Genomic DNA, 27,881 nt, shown 5'->3' on the forward strand with positions numbered 1-27,881 from the left:
AAGAAGAGATGTTAAATTTTTTGAAACTAAATCTTGGTCAAATCAAATTGATGAAGTTTTAAATTAGCCTATCCATCCACCAAAGTTTCCAAGATTGTAGGTGAGGAAGGGCCATACTACTATAAAAATGGTACATCTTCCAAAAGTGAATCCACCAGTGATTCATCATCTTCAAAAGACAATGAGAAAACTAGAAGCATTAGATAAATATATGAACAAGTAGATAATTTTGATCAACATAATATGTTTTCCTTTCTTTCCTATCAACCAACCCATTTTGAAGAGGCGGTTAAGGAAAAACATTTGGTTGACGCAATGGATCAAGAAATCGATCTTATAGAGAAAAATGAGACTTGGTAATTGGTTGTTCCCTCAAAAGAAAAACTAACATTGGTGTAAAGTGGGTATATAAGACCAAATTGAATGAAAAAGGAGGATTTGATAAACATAAGGGAAGTTTGGTTGCCAAAGGATTCTCACAACAATTTGCTATCGACTATGGTGAAACATTTGCTCTAGTAGCAAGTTTAGACATTGTAGAACATTTTTGGCCACAAAACCTCAACACAAATGGAAATTATTTCAACTTGATGTAAAATATATTTTCTTAAATTGTATATTGTAGGAAAAGGTTTATGTGGAGTAGAATCATGGTTTTGAAGTTCCAGAGCATGAACATAAGGTGTACATGTTGAAAAAATCCTTGTATGGCTTGAAACAAGATACTTGAGCTTGGTATAGTTCATTGGCACTTATCTCATTAAAAGTGGTTTTCGCAGAAACAACCATAAACCAATTTTTTATATCAAAATTCAAGAAGGAAAATTCTCATCGTTTGTCTTTATCTTTATGATCTTCTTTATATAGGTAACATGATGTTAGAAGAATTCAAAGCAACAATTGAAAACAAAGTTTGATATGGCTGATCTACGGCTCATGAAGTACTTCTTGGGCATTGAATTTCAACAAGCTATTAATGACATTTTTGTTTGTGAACAGAATTATGTCATTGACATACTCCAAAATTTCATAATCATTAATTGAAAACCACTGAAACACCAATTTCTCCTAGGGCTAAGCTGAGAAAACAAGATGAAGGACCACCAATAGATTCTAGATTGTATAAAAGTCTAGTTGGTAGTTTGTTATATCTCACTACAACTAAACCTGATATCATGTTCACAACTATTTTTGTTTCCAGGTTTATACGATCACCCAAGGTTTCCCATTGGAAAGTTGCAAAAAGGATATTAAGATATGTTGTAGGGACCCTTGACTACGATGTTTTCTACACACATTATGAAGATTGCTCACTTTTAGCTTACACAGACAGTGATTATGCAGACAATTTAGACGTTCACAAAAGCACCTCAGGGTATATTGTTCATCTTGGAACCCATCTGATCTCATGGGCATCCAAGAAAAAACCCATCGTTTCAATATCTTTTATAGAGGTAGAGTATGTAGCTTCCACTTGAGCAACTTGTCAAGTAGTGTGGCTAAGAAGACCATTGAAGTTGCTCTAAAATGTTTAGAAGGAGGCAACTGTTATTTAGTATGATAACAATTCTGCAATTTCTTTATAAAAAAAATCAAGTCTTTTACAAAAAGAGAAAGCACATTGACACACGTTGTCATTTCATTAGTGAGCTTGTCAATCATGGAGATATCCTGCTTTATTTTTGTGGTTCAAAAGATGAGCTTGCATATATTTTCAGAAAGCCATTGGGAAAAAAAGTATTTGAATTTCAAAGAGAGCAATTGAGCATTGTAAGTCCCAATACTTGTAATACTTTAGATTAGGAGGGGGCTTTGAGATATTTAATCTCACCGTCTACTAAGTGATATGATATTTAATCCCATTGTCTGTTAGGTGTCACAGTCGGTCTTATTTGACTTGATTTTAGTTGAGTTTAGTTGGGACTTTTTCCAATCAATTATTATTGTTTGTTTCTTTTTCTCCTATATAATTTATTTAACTAATTTTGAATGGTAAAGAAAATAGTTCGCTCTATTCAAATTTCAAGTTCTTTCTTCGTGTATTTCCACCATTTCATTCTTTGTCAATATTCCAGTAAGGACTTAATTAACCTTCGAGTTTTGTTAGGTTTGGGTAAATATAAGCATCTCCAACCGTTTATTATTAATATCTTAAACCTAAACGTCAAATTATTTAAAGTATCATGATTCTGTGTTTATATATAAACGAAAATTATGATTATTGGTTTGTAATTTTAGTTATAAAAGAAACTCTTTATTATTAATATCTTAAATCTAAAACTTTAAATTATTTAGAGTATCATGATTTTGTGTTCGTATATGAACCAAAATTATGATTCTTGGTTTGTAATTTTAGTTTTAAAAGAAATTAGATTGAAGGTTTTGATTCATTTAGGCGTTGCTTTGGACGAGAAGAGCAGTGCCACATCTATCATTGTCTGAATTGGATAACAATGCACTGGATGTAGTCATTTCCAGAAAGGTGTGACACCTATTATGATGAAACTCAAACGAAGACTTCTATCTCTCGTGACAATATTTGCTCACCACTGTAAGTGCATGTTCTTCATTAAGTCTCTTTGGTTTTTGGTTATGTTTAATTTCAACAATAATTATTACTGGTGAGATTTTTTAATATTATATATTAATTGATTTGAAAATAGATAATATGAGCGAGATATTAAAAAAATAGAAGATTTTATTTTATGGAAAATATATAAAAATTTTATATAAATTTTGAAAAATGAAAAATTTAAAAATGTAAAGTGTTTTTATTGGAAAAAAATATATTTAAAGATTAATAATTTAAATATAATATAAATATAATTTTTTTTATATTTATTAAATAAACTGATGAATAAACCTTACACCATTTCAAATGAGTGAAACAAAACCTTTTAATTTACTAAATAGATTCAATGAGAGAAAGCAAATGTAATCAACTAATATCATTAAATCAATTTTAATATTATAATATGAAAATTTATATTAGGTTTTTTAATATAAAACCTAATATTAATCCCTATTATTATAATATAATAATATAAACCTTAATATAAAACCTATATATTAAACCTTAATATATTAGATTTTAATATTATATCAACTATATAATTATAAACTCAATATTATAGTCAAACCTGATTTATCATAATTCTAATATTGAATTTAAGGTCAAACTTAATATTAATATTGATGAATATAAATTTTAATAAGTTTAAAGTTAATATTGATGTTAATCATTTTAATAATAGGATCAATATTAATAAGTTTAATAATTGTTTTTTGTTTGTTAAGTTGTGTGAGTTATAAAATGATTGTGTGCTTTACTTTTGGTTTGAGAAAATGTGATCTAGGGGCATATAAGCCATAAGACTCACTAGGGGATCACACTCAGCCTCGGCTACACTAGCCCTTAACATGACTCGATTTTTGCCCACGTAGTTTCAAACCGATGACCTTTACATCACATAAAGCCTTATTAATACACTCCACCACCATTCCATCACTATCCATTCTACTCCTCGTGAACAATAAATTTAACCATTTTAATTTTACTATTAAATTTAATATTAATAAGTTTATTAATATTAATATTTATGTTTAATAAATAATAATATAGTTTAAGACTGTTAATGTTACTAAGGTTAATATTAAATTTAAATTTTTATAAATTTATTAGTAATATTAAAAACTTAATAATAATAATATTAATAAAATTAATAGATACACCTATTAACATTCATAAAATCAATATAATATTTTAAAAACATTAATAAGAGTTTAATATAAGATTAATGATAGATTAAAAATGTGTTATCTAGCCATTTATAATGTCTTAGCTATAAATTAACAAATGTTAACTATTGTTAACTGTTGTTTACATAGTCAAGTATCGTCAATACGAGAATCATCATTAACAACAGTCAATATGACTACCATGGTGAACCATACTTACCACGGGAATTATGGTCTATCTATAGGTGGCCTATAGTGAACCAGAGTTAAGTATATTAAACCATAGTGGATGGTCATGGTTGACGATGGAGACCTATAGTGGATGATTAGGGTTAACCATATTCAAACCATGTGTAACCATCAACAACCACCATTACAATGGTAACCATAGTCAAATCATGGTCAAATATAGACAAACCATAGTCAACATATGCTCAATCATAGTCAAACTGTATTGAGATCATGGTGTGCTATAATAAATCATATTCAACTATGGTTGAACATAGACAAACCATGGTCAATTGTTGGTTAATCATTTTCAACCATAGTCAATCATGATCAACCATAGTCATACAATCATTAACCTTAGTTATTTATGACGAAAACCTAGATAACAATTTTTAAATGTAGTGAACATGCACAAATATAGTCAACCATGGTCAATCAATGTCGAATAATTGTTAAACATGGTTATTCATACCAAAACATTGTTAATGTTGTTTAAATAAGGTGAACATGAAAAACCACAACCACTCATAGTCAAAGAATCATTAACCGTAGTCAAAACATAGTGAGAGATATTTAACAATAGTCAGACATGGTCAACCATTGTTCAAGTATGGTCAATCATATTCAATTATATTCACACGTGGTTGACCAAAGTCAAACATTTGCAACCTTAGTCAACTAATGTCATTCTTTTTCAATCACTATCAAGATTTAAAAATGCTTAATAATATCAATATTAATATTAATAAGTTGACTAGTAATATAAATAATATTAATATTAATATGTGAGTTGAAATGGTAGATAAATCTATCCAATGTCATAAATGTGACCAAACTTGTTGCATTGTTACAATACATTCCAATTTATCCAACATCCCAATTTGACATTGCAAAATTAGTCAACCACATTTACTAATGTGGTTGACTATGCCTAAGAATGTTTTACAGTCAGCACTCTTCAACTTCAGTCAAATATAATCGCCTATTATTATTATCATTATTATTATTATTATTATATAATGTCACAATCTAACAAACATTATTGTCCAATGTTGCAATGTTACATTATATTGTAATTTATCCAACGTAACAATCCAACATTGCAAAATTAGTCAACCATATTTACTAATGTGGTTGACATGTTCGAATATGTTTGACAATCAACATATTTCAAATTCAACCAACAAACATTGTTGCAACGTTACACCACATTGCAATTTCTACAGCGTCGCAATGTCACATTACAAAAATAGTCAACCACATTTACTAATGTGGTTTACTATTTTTATCTATGTTTGACTATGCTAGATAGTTAGCACTTTTCAACTTCAGTGAAACATAATCACCTATTAACATTATAGATTAATAGTAATAATGAAACATGTAGTCAATCACAGTATCCAAACATAGCCAAACAATGTTAACCATTATAGCTAATGTTTGAATAGGTGACCATGATCAAACTTGGTCAAACCTATAATAAAGTTGACTAATAATAATAGAAATAAGTTTGAATATATCAACCATATTCAATTATATTCAACCATGGTTTTCTTAAGTCAACCATTGTCAACCTTAATCAACCAAGGTCAACCTTGGTGCGGCATAATGAAAATTTAAAAATGTTTAATATTAGTGATATTAATTTCAATAATAATAATAATAATAATAATAATAATAATAACAACAATAAGATTTATATTATTATTATTATTATTATTATTATTATTATATGATTCAATATATTATTAAGAATTTCCCATAACTAAAATTGGTCAACCCTGCAATAATAATTTTATAGGGTTGACCAATCTTATTCACAAACTGTGATAATGATAATATTATTATTATTAAGGTTGACCAAATATGCTTGAAAATGTTTGACAGTCAACATCCATCAACTTTGGTCACACATAACTCCCTTTTATTATTATTATTCAACATCACAATGTGAAAAAAATTGTTGCAATGTTACATTGCATTACAATTTATCCAACATTGCAATGCGAAATTACAAAATTAGGTAGCCATATTTACTAATGTGGTTGACTATGTTCAACTATGTTTGACTGTCAACACTCTTCAACTTCAGTCAAACATAGGAATTCTATGGAAGGGTAAAGAAATCTATCCAACATCACAATGTGACAAACATTATCAGAATGTTATATTATATTGCAATTTTTGTAGCGTCATAATGCAACATTACAAAATTAGTCAACCACGTTTACTAATTTGGTTGATTATGTTCCACTATGTTTCTAGATGTTTAACAATCAATTGACTTCAACTGCGATGAATCATAATTTCATATTAATATTATTGATTAATATCAATAATGAAACATAGTCAACGACATTAGTCAAATATAGTCAAACCAACTAAGCCATTAAAGTCAATGTTTAAATAGTTCACCAAGATCAAACTTGGTCAACCCTATATTTAACATATCTAAAAGTAGTTAAACTATATTTACTCATGGTTTTCCTTGGTCAATGTAAGTTGGACTTATTCAATTATAGTCAACCATTGTTGACGAAAATCAAATATTATCAACCTTAGTCAACTGAAGTCATTGTTCGATGGTTACAAACAAGATTTTAAAATGTTTAATAATAATAATAATAATAATAATATTAATGTCAATAATGTTGGATTTATAATATTGGTTGTTTAATATTTAGGTTTTGATTTTATGGTTTATAATATTGGGGTTTATAATATTAGGTTTATACATTGGAGCTTATAATATTAGAGTTTATATATATATTAGTGCTTATAATATAGTGTTTATAATATTAGGGTTTATAATATTGAATGTTTAATATATGAGGTTAAATATTCAACCACCTTACTAATATAGTTTTATAGGTACTTGACATACGCTTATCGGTGTATATAAACCACATTTACTAATGCCCTACAAAATTGATTAATACATTTTACCAATGTATTTCATAGTAAATTAATCATATAATTTGTTATGTCTAATTAATGCTTTAATTCTAAAAATTATTAATGCAATTAACAACTTTCCAAATTCTAAAATATCGTTAATACAATTAATAATATAATTGGTGCACATTGACACTATACCGACATAGATTCATTTTAACTACAAATTTACCAAATTATAAGAGGGATCAAACCTATGATGATGTAAACCTCCATTTTAATGCAAAACTTGCTGAAAGATTTACACCTCGATAGATTTGAGTTGTGTTGACTCTTGGTAGGTTTTGAGTTGAAATGGATCGATTTTGGTTTTGAGAAATATTTTAACTATAAGAAATATTTAATTATATAATATATAGGTAGTTGACATTGAAGTATTAATGTTAATATATACCCACCCACATTAAGAAGTAGAGAACATCTCTTTCTCTCCATACATACATACATACATACATACATACATACATATATATATATATATACCTTTTTAAAATGTTACATATCAAGTCTATATTATATTTTGAAGGAACTACAAATCTCGCTCATATTTTGAATAAAAAAGAACTTATTGGTCTTTACCTCTATATATTTGATGTTAAAATCTTTTTTCACCATGCATCTTCAAATATTTGATTTATAACCAACATTAAACTTATTATTATTATTATTATTATTATTTGAATGTTGTATGTATTGAGAATGGAATAAATAACACCTCTCTCATAAATGATTATGAAAATATAAGTTTTTTTTTTTAATTTAAGTTACTTTACTTTTCTTTATATAGAGTTGATATGATATTATGTTATTTAATCTGAACATTGAAATATTTTATCTATAGCTCACACTAAAGTATATTTTTTAATAATATATTTTTGCTTTAAATATTATAAGTCAAAACATAGAATAAATTACACATTATGTAATATCAATTATATTATTTTTACATACTATCTATCAACTCCATATTAAGTAGTGAAGGAGTTATATATCTTTGTCATACTAAAATGTAATTTGTTTTTTTACTTTCAAATACTTTATATCTCTATATAATGTTGATGTAAAATTAAATTAGAAATTGAGTTATTTTATTTATTACCGACATTGATTTTTTATTTGGTATTAATTTTGTCTTAATTTGTTAATGTAAATATTATTTTATTATTTTTAAATGTGATATTACATGACAACATCTACCTCATATTGAGTTTGTAGTGCACCTCTTAACAAAATATAAAAATAGACACATAATACCCCTTCATCGATTTCGTGAGTTCATGTTTCTTCTCCCATACCATTATTATTTGTTTTTAATTTATGTAAATACAACATTAAAAAAAATATCTATATAAATATAATTATGGAAGTAGAGTTCATTTTTATTTTTATGATATTAAAGCTAATTTTATTTTTATTTTTAGGGTTTTACTCTGTTATGGATGGTTTATTATTATTATTATTATTATTATTATTCTTATTATTATTATTATTATTATTATTATATTGAGATTAAGTATTGTTTACTTTGAGGATTTTAATTTAGGTTAACATATTTTTATACTGGGAAATTAATATAATTGAAATAATAATAGTGACATTTTTTATAATATTATATTTAGAGTAATTAGAATTTTTGAAAGAGATTTATAATGATATTAAATTTTATGTATTTATGGGGTATAGAATAATTTACTTTTGTGGGGTTTAGTTTCTATTAGATTAATGATTCAAATCTCGTTAGATTAGTTGAGAGTGGAAACTATATGTTGGCAATAAAAATGTCTACTCAATCTTTACACATATTATTATCATTCTTCCATCTAACATTGAGTAAATTTACATCATTCTTTATTCTAATAATTTTAGACCTACTTCATTTTTCCATTCAACAGCATGTAAAACACCCTATAAATTATTAGATCATTTTTACATCAAACATTATATAAATGTACTAAATATAAATATAATATACTAAATATACCAATCATCTCAAAACAACATTATGTAAAACATCCCATAAATAAGTAACTCAATTGCCGTCGACATCTATTAAATCTACCAATCACGTCATCTTCTTAACACATGATAAATTCAATAGCCATCGACATCTATTAAATCTACAAAACACATCATCTTCTTAACACATGATAAATTGAATCTATTCAATTTATTTTAAATTTGATATATAATTATTAAATTATCTAGATACTCCTAAACTTTTATACAATTATTAAATTATCAGCACAACTATTGAAATGCCCAAACTTACTTAATTAAACTTGCCTTACATAACCAGTCTGGCCTAAATTTATGTACAATTGTTAAACTGTCTATATGGCCAGACTTGTTTCGTTCCACATGGCTTTCACTTTCGTCACTTTTGCTACATATTCACGTCAATGGACAATTGTTTTCACATTGTTTTCACACTATAACGTCACAATTATTTTGTGACAGATATAAATGTTTTTTCGACTAAATGTCATAAATGGTTTTTCTACGACTAAATTTGTTTTCTTCTACTTGGATTGTGATATTTTTTCATAGATCCTTGCCATAGGTTTGGGACAACGACTCTCTTGACGAGTTTTCCTTACCGTAAACTTAAACCTGGATTCTTTTATATATATATATATCATTGGTTTTATAGGTTGAAGGATTTTGTATATATATTTCATGACACTGATTTGCCTTCCACTGATAAGATTGGTTATATTGGTTGTATATTTTCAAGTGTTTTGTATATGTGGAATCTGGTTTATTAATCTATGTTCGATAGGCAAGGCAAGTAGATAGTTTAGTTTTTGAAAAAGGGATTTTTAATGCATTAATATTATTATAATGAATATTTTGATGTTAGGGTTTACTTTTATTATAATTGAATATGAAATTATATAATTATATATGGAGATAATTTTTTGTTTTCTGTGTTGGGTAGTATAATATAATATGAATATAATATGATGGATAATATAATATAATATAATATAATATAATATAATATAATATAATATAATATAATATAATATAATATGATTGGTTTTTCGGAAGGCGGGAAATACGGTTCCTTGGATGTTGGTGAGTTACAAGGTAAGCATTCAAGGATAGTATGATGCATCTTTAATTTATAGATATAAACTTATTTTTCCTCTCAACCTTGGTAATTTTTATTTTCCACTTCTATTTCAAGTTGTTTTTTTGAGCGGTTTCACTTTCGATGTTGTGTTCTAAACTATTTTTATCATTAGTTGGTGTTATTAACGGATAGTGATGGATGTTTGTTGATGCAGTTGTTATTCATTGTCCATTGGTATGGTTTAAGCTTGTGAAGGGTATGGTTTTCAGGGTTTGGATATTTTCGATGTGGGCAACTAAAAATAGTGGTTTTGTGGTTGTGTTACGTATGACTAGTATTTATATTTTTGTAATTTTTTGAGGTGGTTTTTGATGTTAGTGGTTTCAAATTATGATTGCATGGTGATGTGTTTGGAGGTAGTTATGGGTGTTCATTGTTGTGGTGTTTTCATTTATTATTGATTTTTATTATGTGAGTTAGTGAAGAGTTAGGGAGTTTTATTGAGCTCTTACATTTTATTGGGGTGTTAATAAGTTCGTATGTGTAATTCTCCACCAATTGGTAATCAATGAGTTTAGTTTTTTCTTAAGAAATTTCTATTGTTATCATCCCAAACAATTTTGTTATTAGTTTTTATTGCTTTTTTATTAGGAAACTATCAATTATGTTAAAAGTAAGAAATGAGCACTAATCATTGGTATGAGAAACACCACCATGTTATTTCATTTTACCAAAAACCCAATGGCTTAGAGGTTAATGTCAACAATCACAATGGAACATGCAAGAACAATTAACTTTTAGAACTGCTCTTCAATTCATTCATAGGGAAACCTATAACTTTTTGTTACCATTTATTTGCTACAACCAATAGGAAGCTACAAATCCCTGATTTATCAACTACAGCTGAACAAAGCGACAACCAAAACTATTCTCCAGCACCCACTAGAAGGAGTACCAACCCCTAATCAGCAAGCTACAAATTTCTTTAGACACTCATTGTTCCATCTTTCATCCATTTTCACACTAGGATCAATGACTACCTTCTCTGTTTTTCTAAAAAATAATTTATCTCAATAACCACTCAAAAACACCTACAAGAATCTCTAATTACTATGAACACCATGCCAACACCTTGCTGCACAAGAAGATTTTTCTAGAAAAACTTTTGTCGAATATGCTTGATTAGGCCTCCTTTTATAGATTTTTTTCTTTTTACTAACTTTGGCTTTGATTTTTTTTGAAATTTGTTCATGAAGCCGTATTATTTCTTTTCCTTTGCCCCTCTCATTTTAGTCTTTTGGACTCTGTTTTTTATTTTGCGATTAATATCCAAGTCAAACTGACCTTTACAAACTTTTCTGCAACTTGAACCTAGTTTTTATGCTAATTTTTTACATTCTCGCTTTTTACAGAATTTAACAGTGTGCCTACTATTTTTATCTGTTGTTCAATTTTGTTATGACTGCCAAAAATTGTAGTCAAACTAGAAGTTCTGCCTTTTTAGCTTTAAGCCCCTTGTCTCTTGGCCATTTACCTATTTTTTTTGCCATAAGATTGGGTCTCTACGACCACAAGCATAGGCCCTCGGCGCTAAGCCCTTTCAAGTCCTGTCGGGAGCCTTTTTATTTTGTTAATGACTTCATGTCATTTTTGATGCCTCTATGCGAGGTGAACAACCATCATTGCAATGGCCAAAGCTTCCTATCTCCCGACCCCTTTGTTTCTACGTGAAAGAATCCATGGACTTGGTTCTTAGCCACTCTCGGAGCCTCCACAACTATTTATTTCCTTTGCACCCTTGTTTTTTACCTGTGGCATAGTGGCATGTGCGGATGTTTATCCCATAGCCCTCAGCATCCCATCGCTTTATTTGATTGTGACTTTATTCACTCATTAGGGTCTTTCCACAGGGTTGATGTGTTTTTGGGGACTGCTTGGTCATCATTTCGTTGGTTGTCGCTCTTCCTCTGTGGCCCAGTGCCTTCTGCCTAGTGTCGCCACTAAATGTACAAAATTGAATCTTCTGGGATCTTTTCCTGTGGGCTGAGTTGTCTCGTGGGGTTCTCTTGCACTTCTCTGATTGGCTACTGCCTTATGTTGTCTGTCGACATGCCCCATCACCCGTCACCTTACATTACTTCTTGCACATTTTAAAAATATTTTAGGCCAATCCCACTAGGATGACATCATGCTAACATCATATGGGACATTTGTCACCTCCTAACTAGTGACACATGTCACCTAGAAATGGGCCCTTTGGGTGCCCAAAAATTCAAAATATGCATGCAACATGTCCTCATCTTATTGGATGATGGTGACGTCACTATCCTTCATTGTCTAAGCCAATCAAGAGCTATCAATTGTCTTCATGGAGGAGAGAGAAAAGATCCTCCAAGGCTTTAGTTTGCAACCATTTCCTTTGTTATTTTATTTTTCCTAAGACCACTAGGCTCAAGCCCTTTCCACGACACCACTTCTGAGCGGATTTTCATTTCAGGAGGGTTTCCCCTGGGGTGGATCTCCGTCGTTGATATATGTGATCAAATATGCGAGAAGCCACCTCCCGTGATCATAAAACTCATCTAAAGGGTTGTCTCTAGTGCCATCAAAAAGTCAGCATGTGGCCCAACCCTTTTCTCATGGTCCATCTCTTTGTGCACACAAAAGTAAGGTCCAAGGTAATACCATTGTGTGGGATCCATCCACTCGATTCCCATTGAACAACACTTAGTTGTTGTGTTCCAAGGATTAGCGCTCAGGACCTTACTTTTGTGTTTCCTTTCCAACCTTTCAAGGTATACCCTCCGAGGTAACTCTGTCGCGATGGCATCATCCCACTCTACCTATCTCGGTTGCTCAAACATGGGGCATACCGATAATATCGCCTGGGTTTCTCCGTTGGGTGGGCTCTGCCTATGGTCCAATCCACTACTGCCACGTCTGCCCAGAGCTCTTGCTTAGAGGCTTTGCCTATTTTGGCACAAGATTTGGCACTTATGCCAACTTCACCTATGTACCAAAGACTCCAGCAACCTTTAACTCTGTTATAAAGGCGTTTGGGTCACCCGAATTTGACTCGCTCTATATTTTAATCCCAAAGCCCTTTCAAAGACATCCATACATTGTTGGAAATATCATTCAGAGCTATATCCATCTAGTTGGCTTACATCTACATCCAGGATTGTCTAGTGCTCCAAAATAGGCTCTAAATCCACTGCATTGATTTTGATTTTTTCCCCTTCTTGTGTGCCAGGAACCTATTCCTTAAGGAATTTCTTTGACAATTGTTCCTCCATCTACCACCTGTTGATATCAATGGAAACATATTTCCAACATTCTCACCCTTTGGCATTGATTGCAACACCAAAATCAAACAAAACGCCCTTTCCTCTTCTAAGAACATCATTAGTAAAACATGAGTTTTTCTCCCTCTGAGATAAACTTTTCTTGTTGTAGTATTGTTTCTGGTATTGTTTCTATGCTTTCTCACCACTATTTATCCTTCCATAGATCTCTCCCCCAATTTTTTATTTTGTTTGACTCCATTAGATCTCTCCCCCTTTGTTATTAATGAAAAAGACACCAACATGCTCCCCTATCACCATGCTTCTCTTCTCAACAAATCTTCCTTTTTATGTCGATCCTATGGACCTGGAAGCTTCGTTTTAATATGTTGAAAATACAGGGGCTGCCTTGCTTCCTCTCGAAGGAGGATCTAGTGAAATAGGACAAAAGGAATGACTGCTAATCTTTTCCTCAAGTACTCAAAGTTTTCTCTAGGAAGTGGCTTGGTGAAGATATCAACAACTTATTAGTTGGTAGTAACATACTGTAGCCTAACAATCTGGGTTGTAGCGTGCTCTATCAAAAAAGGATGCTTGATGGGGATATGCTTTGTCTCGGAGTGAAAGAATGGATTCTTTGACATGCTTATTTCACTTAAGTTGTCACAAATAATGAGGATCAATTGATCATAAAACACTTTTACATCTTGCAATGTTTTCTTCATCCATAGTAATTGAGTACAGCAAGAAGTTGCCATAATATAATTTCTTCAGTTGTAGATAAGGAAATAGAAGCTTCCTTCTTGCTTAACCATGAGACTAAACTTTCTCCAAGAAAGAAAGAACTAAATGTTGGAAATAATACTGAGAGGGGGGGTGAATCAGTATTATCAAGTCAAATATTTACTTTTTCAATTCCAGATGATATACGCTACTTATGTTAATAAAAACCGCGTATATACACAACTACAGATAAAGAAACCCGCGTATACAAAGCAGACTTATAATTTGATTTATCTTTCAGATGTCATTTATTAATCTATGTATCAGAAGCAAATAAACAGTACCCGAAACAGAGCAGAAGACAGTCACACACAAGAACACAAGATATAAGGAGGAAACCCAATGTGGGTGAAAACACCCTGCTGCAATTCATCTCTATCTTCTTTTTAATTAGAAACTTCTCTTTACAATGTTTTGTACTGGTGCAGCCTTTACCAGTACACAGGTTGCAACCTGCAGAGAGCTACAACTCTCTCTCATTCTCTAGCTTTCCTGGAAGGGAGCTCCAACCCCCTAAGTTCTTGTACTAGCTTGAGATACTAGTACACAAGCTCCTACCTGCAGAAGGCTGCAACCTTCTCTTTACTTTCAGGGACCTCGTTTCATTAATTTTCAGATTAGATCCACAAGTAACATCAATCAAACATCAGGAATTTCTGCATAACCCAAACTCCTTTTCACCAATCAAAAGCTGAACCAAATAAACACTTCTCTTATTGTTGTACCCAGAACACAGTAACTGTAATCAAACACCAATTCTGAACCCAGAACACTGCAGTAATAAAAAAAAAGCAGATAAAACATAAATCAAGATATATACACTACTTCACTGTTCAACAACCTACGAGTATACGCCTCTGTGCCCCAACCAACCTGCGTATACGCTTCTTTCACTCACAAAAAAAGCGTGTATATGCACCTGCAATTCACTAAACCTGCGTACAGATCTATAAAGGATAATTTATTCTTTTAAGCATTCAGACATCAGTTAACCCAGATTTATAGATTAAGAGTGCGCCACATATAACAGATCAAAATCATACAGAGATACCAATGTTCAAGCCTTGAGATTTTGATCCATCAATAGTCCTTATCCTTATTGCACTCAGGTTCCTCCTTCATTCAGATCTAGATCTGCACCATAACCCAATCATTAGTATTCCAGATCTCATACATTATCATATATTCAATAATAATTCAGTTGATCCCTTGTCACATGATCTCCTTCCTCTTTTATAGTTTTTGGCCTTCCACAATACCACGATCCAAAACCATAATAAACCAATACCAAAGGCCCAAAACCTGGGGTCAACACTTTTGATGAGATACCATGGTCCAAAACCATAGGTTCAAATTCCAAGGACTAACAACCATGGACAAAAAATAAGTTTCCCACCATGTACGCGCTTTTCTATGCATAAAAGTGCGTGTATACGCATACGTGACTTCTGAACGTATAACTTGCGTGTATACGCGTGTTTGGCAAGGTGAACCTGCGTATACAAGATTTCCTTCATTGTGAGCACCTGAACTGAGATCTGTCACCAAAGAGAGTTGCCATCAAGGACAACACCTGTACCATAGCACCACTCCTGTGCCAAAATGCCAACAATCTCCCCCTTTGGACTTGATGGCAATCCCAAGATCCTCAAAGTCATTCTCCCCATTTGTCATCAAGGGAAAAGGGTTGTGCTCCCCCTGAGTACATGTCGATATCTCTGCTCTGCTGTGCTAAACATGCTCTGTTGTAGGCAAGATCTGCAAAGGATGTTCTTCAAGAAGAACCAAGACATATACATTATGAAAGACCTTCCTATGACCAAAAGACTCAATACATACATCCATCATCCAACCAAGTGGGGATTATCCACCCAACCAAGTGGGGATACATCAAAAATTTACATATGACAACCAATCTCATTGCATCAATCATCCCAGGCATAGTGGGGAAACCAAAATAGGCCGTTACATGACCTTGATAAAAAGATATACATGACATAGAAATGAAATATCAAGACTATGCAAATCACCAATAACTACTATCAGTAACATCTGACAATCACTGTATATATCAGCAACCGTGTTCTTCTTCTGTTCTCCTTTCTGCAGCTGATCCACCTGAAACAAAAACAACTTGAGTTCTAGAAACAAGAGCTTCTAACGTAATGCCAACAATGCATTGTTAGAAGATTATCTGCTCCCCCTGAACCTGTGCCTGATGGTCTCTGACAGACCCATATCAAACTCTCTTCAACTAGATTCTGTTCTTGCTGATTTTCTTCAGAATTCCATATACGCGACTGCACCTGCATAAATCTGCGTATGTACGTGGATTCCCCTCATCCAACTCGCGTACACCAATTTTTCTTTGAAACAAACAAGCTTCAACAGTAGGATGAAGCATCAACTACTCCTAGCTTCTGTCTAAGATATTCAAAAGTTTCCCTAGGCAGTGGTTTGATAAGGATATCAGCAATTTGTTCCTTGGAAGGAACATACTCCAACTTGACTTTTTGCTTAAGTACTTGTTCCTGAAGAAAGTGATATTTGATAGGTATGTGCTTTGTCTTTGAATGCATGACGGGATTCTTTGAAATGCTTATTGCACTTGTATTATCACATAAGATAGAGACAGGTGGAGTACAAGTGATTTGAAAATCCTGCAAGGTTTGAATCATCCAAAGAAGTTGAGTGCAACAAGATGCAACAACCACATATTTGGCTTCAGCTGTAGATAAAGCAATCGAACTTTGTTTCTTGCTGAACCAAGATACTAATTTGGAACCCATAAAGAATGCACCACCACTTGTGCTCTTCCTGTCATCCATGCTTCTAGCCCAATCTGCATCTGTGTAAGCATGAAGTGTGAGATCTGTATCTCTAGGGTACCATAGGCCAAAGTTTTGAGTTCCTTGAAGGTACTTGAAGATTCTCTTAATTGCCTGAAGATGAGTTTCCTTTGGATTTTCCTGAAATCTTCCAACTATTCCCACTGCATGCATGATGTCTGGTCGGGTACCTGTCAAATAAAGTAGACCTCCAGTCATGGATCTATAGGTTGGTTGATGCACTGCTGTCGATTCATCATTTGCGCTGAGGCTGCATCCTGTAACCATGGGGGTACATACTGGTTTTGAATCTTCCATGCCATACTTCTTCAGAATCTACTTGAGGTACTTGGTTTGAGACAAGAAGATACTGCCTTCATTTTGTTGGATTTGCAATCCAAGAAAGTATGTCAGTTCTCTGAGAAAAGACATTTCGAATTCTTTCTGCATCACCAAGGCAAAGCTTTGACTCATACCTTCTTCATTACTGCCAAAGATAATATCATCTACATACACAACAAGTATTAGCAATTTGTCATTTTCAATTTTTATATAAAGATTGCTATCTGTTGATCCTTTTGAAAAACCTTGTTGATGAAGGTATTTGTCCAAGCGGTAGTACCAAGCCCTTGGAGCTTGTTTAAGGCCATAGAGAGCCTTTTTAAGTCTGCATACAAGATTTGGATCATTCCCAAGGATAAAGCCATCTGGTTGCTCTATGTACACTTCTTCTTCTAAGTCTCCATTCAGAAAGGCTGATTTTACGTCCATTTGAAATACTTTGAACTTCTGGAAGCTAGAGAGAGCAAGGAACATTCTGATGGCCTCAAGTCTAGCAACGGGAGCAAAAGTTTCTTCAAAGTCTATTCCTTCCTGTTGAGCATACCCTTTAGAAACAAGTTTGGCCTTGTTTCTAATCACTTCCCCATTTTCATTCAACTTATTTTTGAAGATCCATTTTGTTCCTATGACATTTTTGTCTTTTGGTCTAGGAACCAACTCCCAAGTGTTATTCTTTTCGATCTGCTCAAGCTCTTCATCCATTGCCTTAACCCAACACTCATCTTTGCATGCGTATTTTACATTTTGCGGTTCAGTGGAAGAGAGCAATGCCAAATAGCTTGAAGCTTCTGCTATTGTTCTTCTTTTTTGTATACCCGCTTCTTTGTTTTGAGATTCTGGATGATTCTTTTGAACGTACCTGGATGGAGTCTTCTCTTCTATCCTTATCTATTCCTCTGGTGCCTCTTGGGGTTCTTCTTCATCATCTGTCTGATTTGGAGAGTAGTATTCATCCTCATTGATATTTTCATGATTCACTTCCCTAGGGATGTATCCTTTTTCATCAACCACTACATCAATGCTGTCAACAATTCTTCCAAGTCTTTTAATGTAACACTTATATGATTTGTTGTAGGGAGAATAACCAAGGAGAATGCCTTCATCTGCTCTAGGTTCAAGTTTGCCAAGCTGCTCATCAGTATTCTTAATATAGCATTTGCTCCCAAAATTTTTGAAATGCTTTACCGAAGGAGTCTCACCATACTAGAGCTCATGAGGAGTTTGAGCGCTGTTCACTCGGACATTTGTTTTGTTGAGAATAACAACCGCAGCATATGCAACTTCACCCCAGAAGGTTGCAGGAGTTCCAGACTCATCAATCATAGCACGAGCCATTTGTTGGACTGTTCTGTTCATCCTTTCTGCCACTCCATTTTTCTGAGGAGTCCTAGCTGTAGAGAATTCCCTTCTTATTCCATGTTCTTCACAGAAATCAAAAAATTCGTTTGAGGTAAATTACCCACCTCTGTCGGACCTGAGGCACTTAATTTTGTAATTTGATTCATTTTCAGCCAAGGCTTTGAAGGATTTGAATTTTTCGAATGCTTCGTCTTTGTGCTTCATAAGTCCTAACCAAACAAACCTGGAGAAGTCGTCAATGAATAATATAAGGTATTCTTCTCCTCGAGGTGACCTTGTCCTAAATGGACCACATACATCTGTATGGACTAGCTCAAGAGGCCTGCTAGCTAATCCTTCCTTCTCAGGAAAGTTAGTTCTGGTTTGCTTACCAAACTGACATGATTTGCATATGGTGTTGTCTGGAATTTTGATATCTGGAAGACCACGAACTACCTGGTATTTGCATGCTTTCCTTATTTGTGAAAATCTTAGATGCCCCAACCTCCGGTGCCATAACCAGTGTTCATCATCCTTGCTTAAATAGCATTGTTGTTGTCCTTCTTCAAATATGTATAGATTATTTGGAGTTCTTCTGCCTTTGATCACTGTTTCTCCTGTATCAAGATCACGAACACTACAACCATTCGATCAAAATATTACTTCGGTTCCTTGATCGCACATCTGACTAACACTCAGTAGATTATGCTTCAAGCCATCAACATACAAAACATTTCCAGCTTTGACCTATTATTTCAACTGAGCAGTGCCTTTTCCTTTTATGGCTGCAGGGGTATCATTTCCAAAAGACACCTTCTTTCCCTTTTCTAATGCAGTATATGATTCAATTTTTTCTTTATCCCCTGTCATATGCTTTGAACATCCGCTATCGATATACCATATATTTTCCTGTCCTTCTGCATAGAATGCTATCCCACATCTTTCTGGTTATGGTTCCTTCATTCTCCATGTTCTGTCACTTGAGGTATGTTCCTTCTGAGTTTTCTTCCAAAACCTGCTCCTGCATTCAGAATCTTCATGACCAAAGTTATTACAAATAGAACATTCAACTTCATTTTCAAGGGCTGAAAAGTTGTTATAAGTCCTTTACGTGATTCTAGTCATATTCCTTTGTTTCTGAGCTTCTCTAGTCATGATTGTCTTATAGGCAACACATTGAGCTGCTTTGTGACCAAAATTATGGCAAGAGAAATGTTGGCCATTGAAGAAACTCCTGCGATTATCAAATCTATCATCCAACCAATTGTAGTTTCTACTGACATCCATTCTTGTGGCAAATTGGGAAGATTTTACCTGTGGCTGATTGTAGCTTCTGTTTGTCCTTAAGGTAGGTTGTCCCCGATTTTCTTGATAGTCTTTATTCGTTCTTGAGGTAAACTGTCCCTGATTTACCTAATGATTTCTATTAGGCCTTTGCTCGCTCTTCCTTGCTGCATCAAGATAACTTTTGGAGGTAGAAGCTTGAGATGTTTCTCCATTATATCCCAGACCTGTCTTGATTAGTGGAGAACACTGCACATTGATAATCTCATCCAGAGTTTCAGATCCTTTAACAAATTTAAGATTAATAGCTTTTGTTTTCTCAATCTCCTTTCTAAGACAAACAATTTCACATTCCAATTTTTCAAGATGTTTTTCCCTTTCAACTAGTTGACATTGTAGAGAATCAATAATTGCACTTTTCTCTTCTAAGCAGATTTTGAGATTAGTCATCTCTTCACAAAAGCCTTCTACATCTATAGCATCCATGTAGTCATCATCTTCAAAAGCCATTAAAAGTTTATACTTATTACCTCGTTCATCTTCATCACTATTTGAAAGTCCATAACTATCTTCATGAGTGTAATAGCTTTTCTTCTTTGCATTCTGCTTCTTGTTCCATCTAACAGGTTCCTTCCCTTTGTCAATATTATCCTTGTGAGGACATTTGGCAGCATAGTGACCGACTCTTCCACAAGCAAAGCATTTGAAAGGTAACTTACCTCGGAACCGTCCAGTACCCCGTTGAAGATTTCTAACAAAATTTGATTCTTCTTCTTCTTCTTACACGTGTCCTGACTCATAGTACTCGCCTTTGCCTGAAGCCTTGAAGGAAGCTTCTCTCCTGTCTGATGGTCCTCCTTTCATCATTTCATAAGCAGTTAGAATTCCGTGCAGCTGTGACATTTTAAGGCTTTGTAGATTCTCTTTTTCTTCTATTGCAGAAACTTTAGATTCAACCCTAGGGGACAAAGATATTAGAACTTTTTCAACCACAACAGCCTCTTTTATTTCTTCACCCAAATTTTTCATACAATTAACAATCTCATCTACACGAAGAAAATAGTTAGCCACACTTTCATCATTATACATCTTGAGATTTTCATACTGAATCCTAAACGTTTGAAGTTTTGCTCATTCTACCTGATCATCTCCTTCATAGCTTACGACAATCTTGTCCCATATTTCTTTTGCTGATTTTAACTGCATAACTTTCATGAATTCTGATTGAGATAGACATCCCAATAGAGTATTGATCGCCTTTGCATTTGTTTCATATTTCTTCTTCTCAGCCGGATCTGTAGGAGTTGCTGCTGGAAAAGTAGATCCTGTATCTATGATATCCCAGACTTCTGTACCCAAAGATTGAAGATAGGCTGTAACTCTTACCTTCCAATATACGAAGTTTGTCCCATCGAAAACCGGTGGCCTGATTGATGCTTCCCTCTCGTAGTTGCTCATGATGAAAGATCTTCCTTCAAGCGATCAAGCTTCTTCAGAAGGACCTGCTCTGATACCAATTGTTGGAAATAATACTGAGAGGGGGGGTGAATCAGTATTATCAAGTCAAATATTTCCTTTTTCAATTCCAGATGATATACGCTACTTCTATTAATAAAAACCACGTATATACGCAACTACAGATAAAGAAACCCGCGTATACAAAGCAGACTTATAATTTGATTTATCTTTCAGATATGAGTTATTAATCTATGTATCATAAGCAAATAAACAGTACCAGAAACAGAGCAGAAGATAGTCACACACAAGAACACAAGATATAAGGAGGAAACCCAATGTGGGTGAAAACCCCCTGCTGCAATTCGTCTCTATCTTCTTTTTAATTAGAAACTTCTCTTTACAATGTTTTGTACTGGTGCAGTCTTTCCTAGTACGCAGGCTGCAACCTGCAGAGAGCTACAACTCTCTCTCGTTCTCCAGCTTTCCTGGAAGGGAGCTCCAACCCCCTAAGTTCTTGTACTAGCTTGAGATACTAGCACGTAGGCTCCTACCTGCAGAAGGCTGCAACCTTCTCTTTCCTTTCAGGGACCTTGTTTCATTAATTTTCAGACTGGATCCATAAGTAACATCAATCAAACATCAGGAATTTCTGCATAACCCAAACTCCTTTTCACCAATCAAAATCTGAACCAAATAAACACTTCTCTAATTGTTGTACCCAGAACACAGTAATTGTAATCAAACACCAATTCTGAACCCAGAGCACTACAGTAATAAAACAGAAGCAGCTAGAACATAAATCAAGATATATACGCTACTTCACTGTTCAAAAACCTGCGAGTATACGCCTCTGTGCCACAACCAACCTGTGTATACGCTTCTTTCACTGACAGAAAAAGCGTGTATACGCACCTGCAATTCACTGAACCTGCGTACAGATCTATAAAGGATAATTTATTCTTTTAAGCATTCAGACATCAGTTAACCCATATTTATAGATCAAGAGTGCACCACATATAACAGATCAAAATCATACAGAGATACCAATGTTCAAGCCTTGAGATTTTAATCCATCAATAGTCCTTATCCTTCTTGCGCTCAGGTTCCTCCTTCATTCAGATCTAGATCTGCACCATAACCCAATCACCAGTATTCCAGATCTCATACATTATCAGATATTCAATAATAATTCAGTTGATCCCTTGTCACATGATCTCCTTCCTCTTTTATGGTTTTTGGCCTTCCACAATACCACGGTCCAAAACCATAATAAACCAATACCAAGGGCCCAAAACCTGAGGTCAACACTTCTGATGAGATACCATTGTCCAAAACCATAGGTTCAAATTCCAAAGACTAACAACCATGGACCAAAAATAAGTTTCCCACCATGTACGCGCTTTTATGTGCATAAAAGTGCGTGTATACGCATATGCGACTTCTGAACGTATAACCCGCGTGTATACGTGTGTTTGGCAAGGTGAACCTGCGTATACAAGGTTTCCTTCATTTTGAGTGCCTGAACTAAGATCTGTCACCAAAGAGAGTTTCCATCAAGGACAACACCTGTACCATAGCACCACTCCTATGCCAAAATGCCAACACTAACACTTGTGGGCTTTGTATCATCTAGGTCACCTTCCCAATCAACACCAGTATAAATAGTAAATGAAAAATATTTATCGCTACGGTACCACAGACCATAGTCCATTGTTTCTCTAAGATATCTGAGGATCCTCGTATGCTAATAGATGGCTTTGTATGGGAGCTGCTTGATATCTTCCAACTATAGCAATGACCTACATGATGTCTAGAATAAAAACTATCAAATATAAAAGGTTACTGATCCGAAATTGGATCGTCAAACTCTCTTAAAGCTAACCGAACTCTGTAAAAACTCATACCGAAGTATAAAGTCCTACAGATGTCGAAGCCTATCAGAAATAACCTCTGAACAATGACAATTTGCAGCCAGCATAGAGCAATGAGAACCTTTAGTCAATGTGCATTGACCGTTGGCCCATGGGGACTATGCATGGCGCAAAAATGGCAATTAGAAGACTCAGATCAGAAAATAAAGGTTGTTTCTGATGCACGATTAGCGCTAATCACACATTGCTGGGCAAAACCCCTCGAAATGGAAAGGCCCCGAGCACTCGGTCATAAGAGAAGCCAAGAAATCATGGGGAAAGTGCTAAAATAGATGGCGGGTCCCGCGCACCAAAACTGGCGGTATATCGAAGGCGTTTCGTGCAGTAAGCGGGTTTGTCAGAAGACCCAGCGATGCCATACAATGATTGACACGTGTCTGGCGGATGAGAGAGAAAACCGCTCTCATCATGGGCTAACGTCCGAGAAAGTCATTCACACAATAAGAGCGATAACCGTAGGAACTGGAGGCGCTAGATATAACGACGGAGATTGCGCTCGATGGGAAACCAAATTCAACGGGAAAAATAAGCTTCAGCACATAAAGGTTGAAGTTTGATTGGACCACTGAGTTGGCGGATGAATCATTTTGTAGAGTAACCGAGGTAACGAACCGTTTGAAGAAGAGCTGGCGCAGTTCATGAGGAGACAAGTGGCCACCTCTCTGTGAAACGTTACATAGTGGCGATAACATAGAGGCAAGGGATTCCAGGTGGATAGCAGCAGGTGATCCGAAGAGACGAAAGCCAAAATGAATAGTTGGGGAATGGAATGGTTCTAAGCCACGAATAGACAGAGAGTAAAAAGGGGGCAGAAAAAGGGAGAGAAAGAGAGAGCAGACCTGGAGGCAGAGAAACCAGAGCCTAGCTCATGGTAATAGGAAGAGCCGCCAGAGGTTGGAGGTAGAGCTGCAGAGAAAACAGTGAAAAAATGTTGAATGTGCAAAGAGTCTTTGGAGTCACTCGGAGGTTGAGTGAAAAGCCAAAGAGCTCAATTGACAGTAGCATATTGTTGCTGGAGTTGCTTGGAGGTCGAGCGACTCATAGGGGCATACAAAGGCTGAGAGAAAGAGCTCAGAGAAGCCAGAGTAGAGAGCAGCGAGCCACAGCCAGAGCCAAGAGCCAGAGCAAGTGCCAGAAGCGAGAGCTGAGAGCCAGAACCAGAGCCAAAGCCAAAGAGCTAGAGATAGAGTCAGAGAAAGAGCCAGAGCCAGAGCAAGAGCCAGAACCAGAGCAAGAGCCAGAGCCAAGAGCCAGAGCTGGAAAGCCAAAGAGCTCCAAGAGCCAAGGGATAAGATGTTGTTCTGAGCCCAATGTTCTTGTATAAAACATTGGAGTTAAGTGTAGCACTTGTAAAAGAATTGAAGCCATAATCCAGAGAGCCTAATCAAGTTGATTAGAGCTCAAGGAGATGTAGCCCAAGATATCAAGGTGAAATCCATATTATATTGTTGTCTTATGTGTTTGTTCATACTGCTACTTTAACTATTGTTATATGCATTTATATATCAGTTTAAGTACCTTCCCATATCAGCATAAACAACAGATTTTAAAGTAAATAATCAGATGAAAACAAACACAAGCATACACCCATATTTTCAAGCATTTCTTATTTCTGCATTGGTTGATCAAATAGACTTGGGAAAATTTAAAGCTTTGGAAGTGGGAGAAGTTCTTGTAAGTTAGACAAGAAACCTAAGAGCCCCATTTTTAGATCACGTGGTATCAGAGCTTAAGATTGATTAACCCCACCTTCAAAGAAGGTTGTATTAGAATTCTTGATTGACAGGGCAAAGACTGCTTGTCTGAAAGGTGTTTGGACAGTCAAGGATTGATTGCCTCATCGATTGTATGCTTAGTTGCAGACTGACTATTGTTTGAGTTTCAAGAGGTAAAGCTATTGAGCTTAGTCCAGGAAGGACAAGAAGGAAGAGGAGCTGAAGGCATTCTTCTATCCCAAAGGACCTCAGGGAAATCCTTGAAGCACAAAAGGTTGTTGCAAGAGGTTACTAGATAAGCTCTTTAATAATCTTGTTTGAAGTTCTTTTATGCATTTTGAAAATGACAACTTCTACAATTGAGTTCTCAAATTCTTCTTGCTCCCGAAGTTCCTTTAATGGAGACATGAAGCAAGATGTGTCATGATGGATATGGTGAGAGAAATGTATGGGGATGGAAGGAAGAGCAGCATACTTAGAGAGCAGCTGAATTCTGTGGAGGAAGAGAAGCAGATGCTTTCTGACAAATTGCAAGAAATGGAGAGGCAACTTCATATTGCAAGTATGAACCTGAAAAGGATGCATGAGTTGGAGTCACAACTCTTTGTTTCAAAAGAAGCCTTGGCCAAGTATCATCTTAAGGAACAGGTAAACCATTCCTGTTTGTCTTCAAATTCTTGTAAGAATTCTTATATTGGTTCTTTTGAAAAACATACCAGAGTCATAGGTTCCAAGCTAATTTCCAAGATGGGCTATGAAGGAAAGGGCTTGGGAAAGCATGCAAAAGGTATTGTTCAGCTAATAATGGTTGAGGAAATGCCTAAGTATTTGGGTCTTGACTATGGACAGTCTTATGGAGAGAGTTCCAAAGCTTCCATGAAGGCCATTGAAACAGTTCCAAAAAGGAGTTTCATTGCAGGTCCTCTACCTCAGAAGTGTGAGGATTGTATTCAGGAGGAATGCAATAGCTCGAAACATCATTCGTAGGATGCAGGTGTTCAGAAGCAAACACTTGAGCTAGAGAGTTGTTGAAACATTGACAGCCTTGAAGAAAGTGATAGTGTTCCAAAGGGAGCTACTTCTTCATTTGCTTCACCTCCTCATGAAGGCAATAAAGGTGAAAGAGGCAGGTATAAATTTGGTTCTAAACACATTCCTTTTGATTTTGTAAAGCATGGAAAAAGAATTGCATGTTCCTTTTGTGGTTTGGATAACCATTATGTTTCTAGATGTTGGAAGAGGATGGCCACATACAGGAAACTTTTGAAGGAAAAGAAGCAAGCAACCAAAGGTCCACGGGACAAGGAAAATCATGTTGTCGAAAGGATGCACATGTGTTGCACTTACTGCCATAAGCAAGGGCATCTTGCTGAAAGGTTTTGGACTTTGAATCTAGCATTGCTTCCACCAAAGCTGAAGGAGAAGGTGGAAAAAGAAAATGGTAGGGATGGAAATAAAGATTCCATGATTGATTTGTTTCATGATGATTCACATGTTGATGCTGATGTGCAAACAAAGGAGGGACCTTTGAAATGGATTGGTATGAAATGGTTAGAATTCTTATCCAATTAAGATTGCATGTCTATTAATGCATCTGTTTGCATTTCTTTGTGGAATAAATGCAAGTTGCAGGATCTTACCGAAATGGTAAATGGAAAGAATTTGAGTAGGAAACTCACTTTATTGCTACAATAGTATTTTCATTTAAGCTTCGAAAGTACAGTGTACTTAAACGAAATTTGAAAGATGGAATGCATGCATGAGCATGAGATGCATGTGATGTTGGCTTGGGAGAAGTTAACTTGGTCTCTAAAATGGAGATAGTGATGAAGTGTTTCATCTTCTGAAAAAGAGTCCTAAAGGTCTTTTTTTCCTACATGCTTGACTTGAAGAGTCATTTGTTGTAAGGGCATGTTTTATTAGCTTGTTATCCAGCTAATCATTTGTATGCAGACATAGGACATGGAAGGGTTCACAAGATGTGAGACATGTTTCTTTGTTGAAGCAGGAGTTAGCTGATGCAGTTGATGTCTGTATGCCTGTTGTTGTTAACAGTTGTTGTTGGTAGCTTTTCAAACAGGTACAAATGAAAGTTTTGTGGAGCAGATGTACTTCACATTTGTTTGAGCCACCTTGGATCAAGGATCAAGGAAAAGAAGTTCAAACTACCTTCTATAAACTTCACAGCAGAAGTTCTGCATGAAGTGAAGGAGGAAAGCAGTTCTTCCCAAGATGACCAACCCATCCAAGAAGGGAAGTGGTTAGAGATTTTGGTTCGGAGGCACTATGCAAAGGCAAGTGTAGGGAGGATGAAAGAAGAGGGTGTTGTTACTCTCATTTACTGCTTAGATCAGTATATCAGTATTTTGGTGGACCAAAAGCTCTTTTAGTGGGAAGGCATGATCCAAAATTGGATCCTCAAACTCTCTTAAAGCTACCCAAACTCTGTAAAAACTCATACCGAAGTTTAAAGTCCTATAGATGTAGAATCCAATCAGAAATAACCTCTGAACAACGAAAATTTGTAGCCAACACAGAGAAACGAGGACCTTTGGTCAAAGTACATTGACTGTTGGCCCATGGGGACTGCGCATGGTGCAAAAATGGCAGTTAGCAGACTCAGATCAGAAAACAGAGATTATTTTTGTAATCGCACATCGCTAGGCAAAACCCCTTGAAATGGAAAGGCCCTGAGTGCTCGATCACAAGGGAAACCAACAAACTATGGGGAAAGCGCTAAAATAGATGGCGGGTCCCACACTCCAAAACCGACGGTATATTGGAGGAGTTTCGGGCAGTAAGCGGGTTTGTCAGAAGACCCAGTGATGCCATACAGTGATTGACGTGTGTCCGGCGGATGAGATAGAAAACTGCTCTCATCGCGAGCTAATGTCAGAGCAAGTCCTCCGTGTGATAAGAGC

This window comes from Pinus tabuliformis, chromosome 3_2 (assembly GCF_031772625.1).
Source record: "Pinus tabuliformis cultivar Carrire ecotype Pingquan chromosome 3_2, CPIR1, whole genome shotgun sequence".
NCBI classification, from domain to species: domain Eukaryota; kingdom Viridiplantae; phylum Streptophyta; class Pinopsida; order Pinales; family Pinaceae; genus Pinus; species Pinus tabuliformis.